We start from the raw sequence: 12,672 nt of genomic DNA on the forward strand, positions 1-12,672 counted from the left end.
CCGTGTCGGAAAGATGGGCATCCGTCACCTGGCAAAGAACTTGCTTTCTTCCTTTTTGGCTGGGAGAACGCAGGTGGTCACATTGGGGCATTTTCAATCAGATAAGCTGTCACTGCCGTGTGGTGTACCCCAAGGCTCATCCCTAAGTCCGACACTATTTAATATCTATGTGTCGGACCAGGCTTCTGTCATCAAGGCCCATGGGATGAGCCTCACCTCCTACGCAGATGACACGCAACTTGTGCTGGCCATCAATGGTGATGGAGAGAGGGTAGCAGAACATTTTCAAGAGGGCATGCGGGCGATTGGAGAGTGGATGGCCTCCAATTGCCTAAAACTAAACTCCGAAAAAACGGAGGTGGTAATTTTCGGACATCTCTCACCCATTTGGTCAACTACTTGGTGGCCACCTACGTATGGGACCCCCCTAAACCGGTCCCTACTGTCAGAAATCTTGGAGTGACTTTTGACGAGAACCTGAATTTCATGGCCCATGCAAACAAAACAGCAGCCACCGCCCACCATAAACTTAGGCTGATAAAGAAAATCTTACCGTTCTTGCCAGTTGCAGCAGGAAAGACACTGGTAAGCTCACTGGTGTTGTCTTCCCTTGATTACTGCAATGGCTTATTTATCAATGCCCAGGCCAGAGTGACCAATAAACTGCAGACAATCCAGAACGCTGCAGCCCGTCTCCTGTCTGGAACCCCGAAGTTTATGCCAATTTCGGATACCATAAAAAATCTTCATTGGCTTATGATCCGGAACAGGATTAAGTTCAAAACCTTGTGCATAGTATATAAAGCTCTGCATAATCATGGTCCACATTTCCTGAAAACCCATCTTAGGCTCCACTTATCAACAAGATCGCTCAGATCTAACAACCTCAATCTCCTGCTGGTACCGCGAACCAAAACAGTCACTTGGGGCGACAGGCGCTTCTTGGTGGCTGCTCCCAGATCATGGAATTCACTGCCAGTAGCCATCAGAGAAAGCCCGTCCCTGATGCAATTTCGCAGAAAAATAAAGACCTGGCTGTTTGGTCAAGAATAGCTGCCGACTTAGCCTCGGTGGGAACGCTACGCACTGCTTTTAGCGCCGAGACGCCTACGGGCATTTGTTCGCGCTGTATAAATGGTAATAAATAAATAAATAAATAAATAAAAGGAGACTCAGAGTACGCACTTTCGAAATGATGCTTGTATGTATTGTAATACTGTCGACTCTGAAACTGAAAGTGTTATTTTTGCACTACACAGCGTACCTTATATTTTTTTCTCCTAGGTGTTTTAATATCACTTCCTGTTTTTCCAGATGGAATGGAGGAGTAACGCGAATAAGAGGAATGGCTGGATGCATGCAACTTCCCAAATTCAACAGGACAACTACAACAACATACAGTTACAGTATCCATCTTCATTTCTACTTATCTTTTAGGTAATGTTATTGCTGTGAACTTCTATGAGTGTGACTCTGTGCATTTGTTTGCTCTCTGCTTCAATTCATCCCTCCAGCCATCGTATAATTTTTTCTTTGCTATTTTTTAAACTAATTTAATGTACCAAGTGATTCTTCTCTCCGAGGGCAGATAGGCAAGTGAAATTGCATAATTACTGCAGCCCTGTACTGTCACATTGTTTCTTTATAGTTAGTACATTGTAGAAAGTACTACTTACTTTTCAGTAACCTATCCATTTAGCAAACAACTTCATGCATGCAGTAGTGCATGCACTTCCTTTATGTCCCTTAAAGGATTTATGGATAGCTTCGTATCCAAAGAATTGTTTATCTTTATTTATTGTTTGTCCATGCAATGTTTTTTTTTCCTCTCTCCACAAAACTTTCCCCACAAACCCCATTCCCATCCAAGTTTCAAACCCTAACCCTCTTCCCCCGGGCTGTGTGGTTTTCATTGAGGTGTGAGTAAATTACAACAATAATTCCACACACTTGCTGGGGAGGATAAGGTGCAAGCAACCTCCTCAAATCAATTTTAAGGCAGCTAGATGAATCCTAGGATATTGTAATTCTGGTTAAAAAAACAACAATGAGTATTTTAAAATAAATTCAGAATTTCATGCCCACCATCGATTGGATCCATCGTCAACATCATCCTCCTACATGTCAAGAAGACTTGTTGTTACGCTGCTGTGTCACTGTGTTTGTTATAGCCATAATCATCCATGCAATTCTTTTTTCCCCATACTTATCTTCAGCATTGCTTAGGCTACTGTTCTTTCCAATACTCCTCTCAGGCCACTCAATGTCTCATTTTTTTACTTTGTTTTTCATATGCTGCTACTGCTAGTGTGGTACCACTCCTACTAACACCACAACAACGGAATTTCGGTCCGGGATGGCGTAATCGCCATTTGCCATGCAGCCGGTGCTGTGCCTAGCTCTATTCTCAAACACGAATCACAGGTAAGATAAGCATTTTGGGGAGGTAGAATAATGGGCTAGGACTCGGAGGAGAGACTGACAGTAGTACTAGTAAAGTACTAGTAGGCCAATTGAATTCACTAACTCTGTTAGTGGCACTTTTGAACATTTATGGACGTTTTAGATAATTCATGCTGGTAAGTTTGATGAAACCAAACGTGCCGTAACCCCCGCCCACCACCCCACAAAATAAAATCAACGCATACACTATGTTGAAGTATGTAAAAAGAATAATGATATATTTCCCCTAACAAAAATAAACTAGTCCCATCCCTCCCTAACCCAAACAATTGTCCATTTCAAATAGTCCACTAGTCCCAAATAATCCCCAACTCCCGATTCCCCCCCCCCCCCAACAGTATTTAAAAAAGGGGCAAGGGACACAGTCACTTTCGGCGGTGTTTGGACAGGCGGTCCCGGAGCTGTTTTTCAAGGTCGTCCACCTTGCGCTCCAGGTAGTCCACTCTTAGGCTTAGATGCGTGCCTTCTAGGCTCTGGTGGGGCCAGCTGCTGATGTTCTTGCAGCTGAGCGGCGGCGGGGGGCTGTCCGAGCACGGTGCCGTGCTGGAGGCTGCTGGACACGGGGGCAGTGCTGGAGGAGGTTGTTGACGCCCCCTCCTCCTGTTCCCGAGCCCACAACCGGCAATATTCCACCCGAATGGCCTCCAGTTTCCGGGCCCTGGCCCGGACAGCCATCTCCCTTCTGGTGAGCTTTTTGGGAGCATCTATATGAAGAAAGAAAGAAAAATAATGTAACCAATACTCTTTAACAATAACACAAAATAATTCAACAGAAAGTTGTCTCACAGTAACACTAGCAATTTGCAAGCACTGTATAACATTTTGGCATGTATCTTTCCGCCGTCTTTGTAGGCCTGTAACAGTGGGAGTTTCAGGAATTCTACTACCGGGCAGCACTATCGACTCAATACATAGTCAGAGAGTACACCAGAATTCTTCTTTTTTTCTCTAGTTTTGCGAAAGAAATTACTTGTACGTGAACTTGTGGTAGCCGGCATAATGCCAGCTCAGTCCTTGCACCCAAGAAAAAGAGACACAAGCCATGATGACGCAGACTTGCATGCATTGCTTTAAGCAGTACATGCAGGTGGGGATAGGGAAGCTCTTACTTTTGTATAGGAGTGGCACTGGCCATACTCAGTTACATCAAGGGCTACTACTCAATGTAATTTATATTTCGCACTGCCCCCCCTGGGCCTTCAGAACTACAAAAGGAAAATGAAGATTATTCATTTCTGATCATGTATCCAGCCGATCACATGATCTCTTTGCTTATATGATCGATGACTTTAGGTGCTTTGTTGTGATAGATTGAGTGAACAACAGCGATAGTCCACCCATGATTAACACAGCAGAAAGAAAATTATTCACATAGGGAGTGAGTGTGGTAAGCATAATTGCCGGAGGAGGGGACTTGACTTGATATAATTGTCAACTATACAATACATACACAATATATGCTGTGCTTGCAAAGTAAACTACTGTACTGTTACTTTAGGCAAGGGAGAGTTTCTGAACAATCACAACTTGAAGTATTTGGATTTCCTCTGCTTTGCTACTCTGGCACAGACATGCTGTTCGAACAAAGTAACACTCTTCATGCACTGAGCGTCTGCTCTACACATACACCTCTGCTATGTATGAGGAAGAAGATACTGTCCAGGCTTCCGAAGTAAACTTCTGTCATTCTTCTTAATGTCTCAACTGTAACAACTTCACGTTTTCTCAACAACCAAATAACACCCTTTTCATTTTATTTGGTAAACCACCGTCTTAACTTGCATTTGAGTTTCACCAAAATGATATATTGCAATGCACACCACACATGAATTTTCTGATTGAGCCACACAGGCAGTCATTTTTTCTTTCTCCTCCAACCATCCTTGCTTCAAGCAGCCATGCATCTGATTCCTTCCTATCAGCCACCTCTGCCTGCATTCAGAAACACGTATCATTCTTTAGTCATAAATGTTACGACTCGCTTGTCCTTCCATTGACCCTAAGTTCTTTCCCTTTTCGTTCATCACATCCCTCAAGTTCATCTGATATGACTTGGCTTCACAATAAAAGTTTCCCAGCTGATTTGAAGTGAATAAGAGGGGGCCATTGCTTACTCGAGACCTACCGCCGCTAATGCTATTGCTAAGTCAAGGGTGACTGTCTTCTCCGTGATTGGCTAAAAAAATGTAGTTCTAAATCAGTAACTGTTCTTAACAGTACAGTGTACTTGTAGTAGTGTACTGTCTACTGTACAGTACATCATACACTCCTTTGCGAGCCTACTCTAAAATGTCAATAAGTAAGGGGTATAATAATAACTTACCACCGTCCGCCGCTGCTGAGCCATCCCCCTCAGCTCCTCCTGGTGGCGCCGCCGCATCCGCCGCTTGAGTGGACCCCTCCGTGCTGCTGGCCCCGGCACTGGTGGTGACAAGTGCTGCATTCGATGTTGTGACGCCTAGAAAAAACATGTCATATTTTTAGATGCCATAAACCACCCCCTACTTCGTCTCGTAATGGAAGAGAAAATGTTAAGCAATTTTTAATTGTTGGGACTGAAAAGAAGTCACGGTTTTGGGGAGGGTGTTAACTTATATGCTTAGCCATAACATGCAACTCTTTTTGGCACAACTGATGAATGCTTGCTCTTTAACGTGCAATATTTGTATAATTACAGACAGAACCAACTACTCCTCATCACCACCAGGAGGACTTGAAGTTCCAACAAGGTGAGGGCTCCCGAGTCCCGCACAGTTACTTCTGACTGAGGTATGTGGAAAGTCGAACTGCACCTATCATCAACAATGTCCTGTTTCTCTTGTCCATACTTCTGTATCTGCAGAATAGTCCCTGAAACACTAGCGGTATGATATGTGCTACTATCAAATCAAAAAGCCAACTACAAGCTTATTCTTGATGGACATTGACATTTTGCTGTTGGAAATTATCAAAGCACTAACATTAAGAAGACTGGAATAGACAGCAAGGGCAACCCAGAGGACTGCACTGAGTGCCTCTAGAGCTATTGCTGGATCAGAGTTTTGTTTAACACCGTTTGCCGACTGGGCAAGCTTAGCTACCTACACAGACCGACTCAGAAATAATAGTAAATAGTAGTAACACAGAGAGTGATGGTAGAGAGGCAGGATAAGAAAGTAGAAACAGTCTACAAGAAGATCAAAGACTATTTTGTAAAAAATAGAATTAGGAAACAGTTTGGAATGAATAGGAGCTGTAAAAGTTAGGGAAGTATAATTATATTAACAACAGAAAAACTTACTGGGGCCAGCAGAAGAGCCTGCAGAGGACCGTTCCTGCCCACTCTGTTCCGCCGGAGTCTGGGGTGTTGCTGTCTTCTTGCACCTGGGAGGTGCTGATGATCATGAAATAAACACAAACATGGATGATTGTTTTTTTGAAATATTTGATTTCTTTGACCACAATCTAAAATTATCTCGGGGAAACAAATTAGCAACAATTGCACTACATGTATTGACCTATCTGATCTGGTCAACTAGGAGGATACTAGTACAGTATTGCTGGATTTGCAGACCGTCTACTTGGAAAGTTATGTAAATCACTAACTAAACCAACAACAAAAAGGTTCTACTACGACTGCCAGCACTCAGCAGCACGCGACGTGACAGACACAGTCCGTCTTCATGATTGCAGAGCACTAAAAAATGTCCTACTACTAATAACAAGTCATAATATACTCAACCTATCAATCCATCACTATCTCTTCTTCTTAGTGGCAGCAGGAGTACAAAGGAAGGACTAGACTTGAGTCTCTAGTCTCTCTAGCATTACGCAGTTCTGTAAAGTACTACACTCATACATATTCAGGCCAAATGAGCACAAAGTTGCAAACAAGTAAGCATAGTAGCAACGCCACTGAGGAGGCGAGCACCTGCAATCACAGAAGCTATTTAAACACTATTTTACCTGCAATGTAATCGAATAGGCAGCATTCTTGCTCTTCGGGAAAAACATATATTAGCAATATAACACAGAGCAGATGAATACAAAGAAGTTATTAAATAGCTACTCACCAAGGCCAGGGATCTCCACACCTAGCAGGTGGAGAAGGTCCTGCTCCCGGTCGAAAACGTCGGCCGCCCGGTGCGTCGCTTGCTCATAGGAGCGCCGGACCCCCGACTCCCTCCTCATGGCCCGGCACACCTTATCCTACCTCTGGCGACGCTCCTGGAGGCCATACCCTTGACCGGGCCTGCCCCCTGCTGCCACAGTCTTAGGGAGGTGGCGCAGAACAAAAAATATAAGGGCGGCCACCTCCACTGCGGTAAAAACCTCCCTGGCCACTACATTCACTTCCCTCAATCGCCCGCAAGGGAGCCGGCTACGGGGTCCGGACCCTTCCCCTTTGACTTGCCGGCTCCCTTTGCCATGGTCGAAAGAAGAAAAGAATAGGGGGAAAAAATAAAAATAAACGAGCGAGCTAAACAAAAAAAGTAGTTATTAAAGTAACAAAAAGTTGAAAAAAACACAAAATATAGATCTAGACAAATAGAGAGATAGATAATGAGCAAAAAAGAGCTAAAAAAAGTTCAAAGAAACAAAGGATTGCAAAGATTAAAAGAGGATAGAAAAGCCAGGCCCAGAACCATAGAAATGAATGAAAAACATGATGGCCGCGCCCATTGAGGACCGCGTGGGTAAGCTTGCGTGATATTTCCCCCGCGAGCACGCAAAAACACACACAAACTCGTAATAGCGCGCTGCACGCAACGCGAGAATGCCCGGAAACGGAAATACGCAACGCGCACAAGATGGCCGCGCCCATGTACGACCGCATGCGTAACTTCGCGGTCGGTATGCTGCAAGCGGCCCGCGAATACACAAAAAACCCTGCAAACACGCAAAGAAAAAAAATCCGCAAATTCGCACAAATTCACGGATCGCGAATTCGATTTCGTGCGAATTTGCAAATTTCGCCCATACTGGTTCTAAAGCGAGAGCGTACATGCTCTCCTCTGCTCTCTTTTCACTTTCCAAACGCAATTTCTTTTCCTCTAGGGCACAAGCCTCTTTGCTCTCCTCCATTTTGGCCTTGAGCTTAAAAAATTCCAGCTCCTGCTCTCTGATCCTTTCATTTTCCTCCAGCTGCTCTGGGGAAAAAACACCTACCAGAATGGTTGCTGCCAGCCCTATGGGCTGCTCCTCCCACAAGCAAATCCTGTGATCCAAAATCATTCCCTTGGACATCCTCATCCACTTCTGCATCCCCTGTCTCCTCAGCCTGTTTGGCTTCCCACCAGGCCCTTAAGACCTTCTGCAGCTCCTCCTTCTTGGCGCTGCTCTTCATGGGACATCCCAAACTTTTGCAAAATTGTTTCAATTGATCTAATTTGTAGGTAAGCAATGCCTCAATATCAAACTCCAATTCTGAAATCTCAAGGCTGGTTTACCCTTCTGAGACATGATGCACAGATTCTTCAAGGGTCACTTGAAAACAGAACCAAAACAAAACACAGAATGTGGCTGCGAAGTGATCTGTGCTAAAACTAGGGATGTACACCAAATCACTGTGGGTCAAGTACAAATACAAGTTCAAATCCTCACTGCTGACCACCAATGTTAGAACTGGGGGTGTCTAGTTGGCAGAGGTAGGTACCTTTGACCATATAGGGACCCTTGCTTCTAGTCAGGGTAGGGGGGAAATACACTGTAGATAACCCCTGCTCACCCCCTTGGTAACTTGGCATGAGCAGACAGGCTTATCCGCAAGGCAATGTGGAAAGTATTTGCACCAACACCCACAGTAACACAGTGAGACACCGCAAATGGACATCACACAGGTTATTATAAAAATATAGTTCTTTTTATCTAATTTTTAGGCACGACCAAAACAACAAAAATTCCACCTACACAATTAGCTTTTCTTCAGGAATGTCTTTGATAAGGTTTATGGTAAGAAAAAGGAAAATAAGCTTGCAGGTAGGGTATGGATGAAACACTGTTCCAGACGTGTGGAAAGTCACTTAGAAAACAAGCTGCGGGCTTTAAATAGTGTTGTCCCTAATATCGGGCACTTATCTATAGTGCGTGGAACCCTTCTCACCCTTCGATCTGTTGTAGGCAATTTACTGGGCCCCCAGCTGCGTAGTCAGTTGAAATGCTGAGTTTGTCGTCAGCGATTGCCAAAAAATATGCCCCAAATACTGTAGGAATGCAACAGATTATCCCAATACAGACCCCAGTGCTGCAGCTCCTCTAGGGGCAAGTAGGGCCTCTACGATCCCAAGGCTCTCTCTACAAAGGCTGTAGGCAGAGAGCAGACTCTTGCAGACCCGCACCCCCGCCCCAGGCGGTAACACCCACACACTCCCTGGATTTAATCCGAGCATTTACCTGGGGGGGGTGTGGTCTCCCTCCCTTCTTCTCGGGCAGCATCTGTTCCTCGTGGTGAAGTCGGATTGCTCGGCGACACCTCACACTTCCATTCTTCAGCGTGGCTCCTGCTGGTGACGAGCTCCCATGTTGCTAGGCGATACCTCGGAGCATGCTGAATTGAGTGTGGTTCCTGCTGGTGATGAGACCCCACGTTGCTAGGCGATGCCTCAGAGCTTCCTAATTTCAGCGCAACTTTTCCTCTGGTCTTGGGCTGTGGCGGTGAAACACTCACGCCATCCATTTGTAGATTACGGCCCGCGGCGGTGAAAAACCCACACAGTGCTTTTCTTGCTTATGGGCCCGCGGCGGTGAAACACCCACTCAGTGCTTTTGTCGATTACGGGCCCACGACAGTGAAAGCAGTCACGCAGCACTCTTACAGATTACGAGGAAAGCCCTTCTCAGCAACACAGGGTCCACGAAGAAAACAAGCTGGATGCAAGCACATGCACACAGCGCTTCTGGGATATCTTGGAAACTTTTGTAACCCTGTATTTCAATTAGGTCTGGCCGGTAAATCGCGTTCGTGGAATTTGTGGAATTTGGGTAATTTCGTGTTCTGTGGAGAACGTGGAATTGCAAAAAATTCTGCGATCTGCGACTTCGCGGAATTTTTTGCTTGTTCGCACTTTCAAAATGCGTGTTCGCAATTTCTCCCGGAGCATGCAAACAGCATTGGCAAACAGGAAAAAAGCATTGCGAACAGGAGGAACAAGCAACTCCGCCTGTTCGCGGAACTTTTGCATGCTCGCAGAGATTTTTTTAATGTTTTGCAGAGCTCTGCGTAGTGCGACTACTGAAAATCTGCCCACTCCTAATTTCAATGACAGGAGGCCAGCTCTCCTCAGGCCCTTGGAAACTCTTCACTTCTGGACACAGCACAAAGCAAAGTCTTAGCAAGCAGGGGGGACACAGCTCACAGCAAAGTCCCTTGTCCTCTCCTCAGTTGAGGAGGCCAGCTCCAGAGCACACAGCAAAGGCAGTACTTCTCAGTCTTCTTCAGCTCTTCTTCTTTGGTGGAGGTTCCTCTTGATCACAAAGTATTCTAATTTTACAGGGGTTTCTGCTCTTACTTTTATACCCCAAAAGTCTTTGTTCTTTATGTGTTAGGGGTCCTGGACCCAGTTCAAACCAGTTCTGGGTGCACTCTGCCAGTGCACAACTTCTCCCTTTGTGAATGTCGGCCAGGGTCTTCAGACGCAACGCAGGAGGTGCAGCCAGCATTGTGGGAGGCAGGCACAGCCCTATTCAGGCCCAAGTTGCTATTCCTCCCACCACTTCAAATGCAGATAGGTCTATTCAGCCTAGTGCTGACTAACCCAGACTCCTGGAGCCACCCCAGCCCCTGTCACTCTCAAGCCAGACAGTCAATCCACAAACAGGCAGGGGCACACAGAAAGGTTGAACAAGAAATTAGCCACTTTCTAAAAGTGTTATCTTCAAACACACAATTTAAAAACCATCTTTACTAAAAGATGTGTTATTAAATTCTGAGTTCAGGGATACCAGACTCCAATGTCCTATCTCACTCCTATGGGAAGATATGCAGGAAAACATGTTACACAGTATTCCCCATTCTGTCGTACGGGCAAGATGGCTTCTCAATAGTGAAAAAAGAAATTGGCAGTATTTCACTATCAGGACATTTTACACACATCAGTACATGTCCTACCTTTAACATACACTGCACCCTGCCCAGGGGGTACATTGGGCCTGCTATAGGGGTGTCCTATGTGCACAGAAAGTGAGAGGTATTGCCTGGCAAGTGGGTGCACTTGTCAGGTCAAGATGGCAGTTAGCAACTGCGCACAGGCATGGCAGTGGAAGGCCTGAGACATCTGTTTGGGGCTACTCATGTGGGTGGCACAATCAGTGCTGCAGGCCCACTAGTAGCATTTGACTTACCAGCCCTGGCACACGTAGTGCACTTTACTAGGGACCTGCTGGTAAGACAAATATGCCAATCATGGATAGCCAATCACCATAACATTTTGTACAGGGAGCACTTGAACTTTGACACTGATCAGCAGTGGTAAAGGGCCCAAAGCATCTAAACCAGCAAAAACAAAATCCAGCATAACATTAAAAACATAGGAAGTAGAGGCACAAATTCACAGAAAACCACACCAAGGATGCCAGGTCTAACACAAACACACTATCCCTGTTTGTTAGACTTGGTCCTCTCTGCAGGGACACCCAAACATTTTTCCTTCACCCTCTTCATGTTATCTGAATTTAATTTTTTGTTGGCATTATTACTCAAAGCACTTTACCACTGCTAACCTGTGCTAAAATGCTTGTGCTCGCTCAATAAAATGTGGTTAGATTAGCCTACACCTGATTAGCATACTTATATTACTTATAAGTCCCTAGTCTAGTAATAATGTATTTACCCAGAGGGGGGCGCTAGAGGGCGCACTGCGGAATGGCTGGCTAGCGAGTCAGCTCCGCCGGACGGTCGCATGTTTGGCGGCCTTTAACCCCTTGGATCCCCAGCTCCAGTGGCGACGGACAGCGTTCTGGACATCGGAAATGGACGCCGTCATTGTCCCATATAACTGAAGCGGAATATGGGCAGGACGAGCCTGGCCAGGTCGAATAAGCGGATGCTGGACCGGTGACTGGAATGTGCGGCGGTGCGTTCCACCGACAGCAAGATGGCGGCGCCGGTGGAACGCAAAGGACTGGCAGGGGACAACGCTTGCGAGTCACCGCCGAAAGGAACGGAGGTCTCCGTGCTGCACTGGCGAACGACTGCGGCGTGGTGAGTTGGAGGAGAGGAGAGGCTCTCAGACGCAGCTGCCCATAGCGCCGAGTGCCGCACTGAGTGACTGCGACATAATACCAGTGCCCCAGCGAGAGTCATAAGACAGACTGCGCAATGCTCAGGAGGTGAGGGGTGTACATGGAGCATGCATATATGAGGAACGGACCCCATAAATCTGCCACGCACGTCAAGTCTGCACACCAGATCTGAGGGGAGGCTGCCCAACGCATTAAGGCCACTATAACGGCGCCGCTTGGAGCCCCGAGAAGACGGCCCTGCACGTAGACGATCGGCCATATTTACAACACACGTGGCCGGCTAATGACTGCACGTAAAGCTCGGTGGGGGGCTGCAGCAAATACACACCGCGTCAACTCCGCGGCCAGCGGGACAACAGCTAGCAGCCCCAGATCGTCATCGGCACAAACTACGCCGAAGCAGCAAATTGACATGGGGAAACCAGACAGGCAACAAACTAAGCTCCAATTTGAAGCGCGGAAGCAGGATAAAATAACCACGACAGACCCCGAGGCGGAAGGGGGCCAGGAACAATCGGGCGCCACGGGCATGGAATCGGTGCTAAGGGCGATCCAGAAGAGTCTGCAGGAAATGAATGGAAAACTGGACAACGTGGTGCAAAGAGTGGACAACATGGCGGCGAAAATTGAACAGCACGACGGGCGCATAACAGAAGCCGAACAACGAATCTCGCAGGTGGAGGATGATCATCAAGCCATGTCCAGGTCCTGCGGAGGCCTAGAAAAGACAGTGGAAAGCCTGCGCGCCAAGGTGGAGGACCAGGAAGCCAGGTCCAGGCGCAACAACGTCCGGATTTCGGGCTTGCCGGAATCCACAAACACAGGGAAGATGGAGACATATATAGAATCATTGGTGAAAGAGGTATTTGGTTCTGAGAAACTGTCTTCCGTGTTCCTGGTTGAACGGGCACACCGTTCACTTGCGCCTGTGCCAAAATCTGGAGCCACCCCACGCATGGTCATAGCCCGCTTACTCAACTACCGGGACCG

The sequence above is a fragment of the Lissotriton helveticus genome, chromosome 1_2 (genome assembly GCF_964261635.1).
Source record: "Lissotriton helveticus chromosome 1_2, aLisHel1.1, whole genome shotgun sequence".
NCBI classification, from domain to species: Eukaryota; Metazoa; Chordata; class Amphibia; order Caudata; family Salamandridae; genus Lissotriton; species Lissotriton helveticus.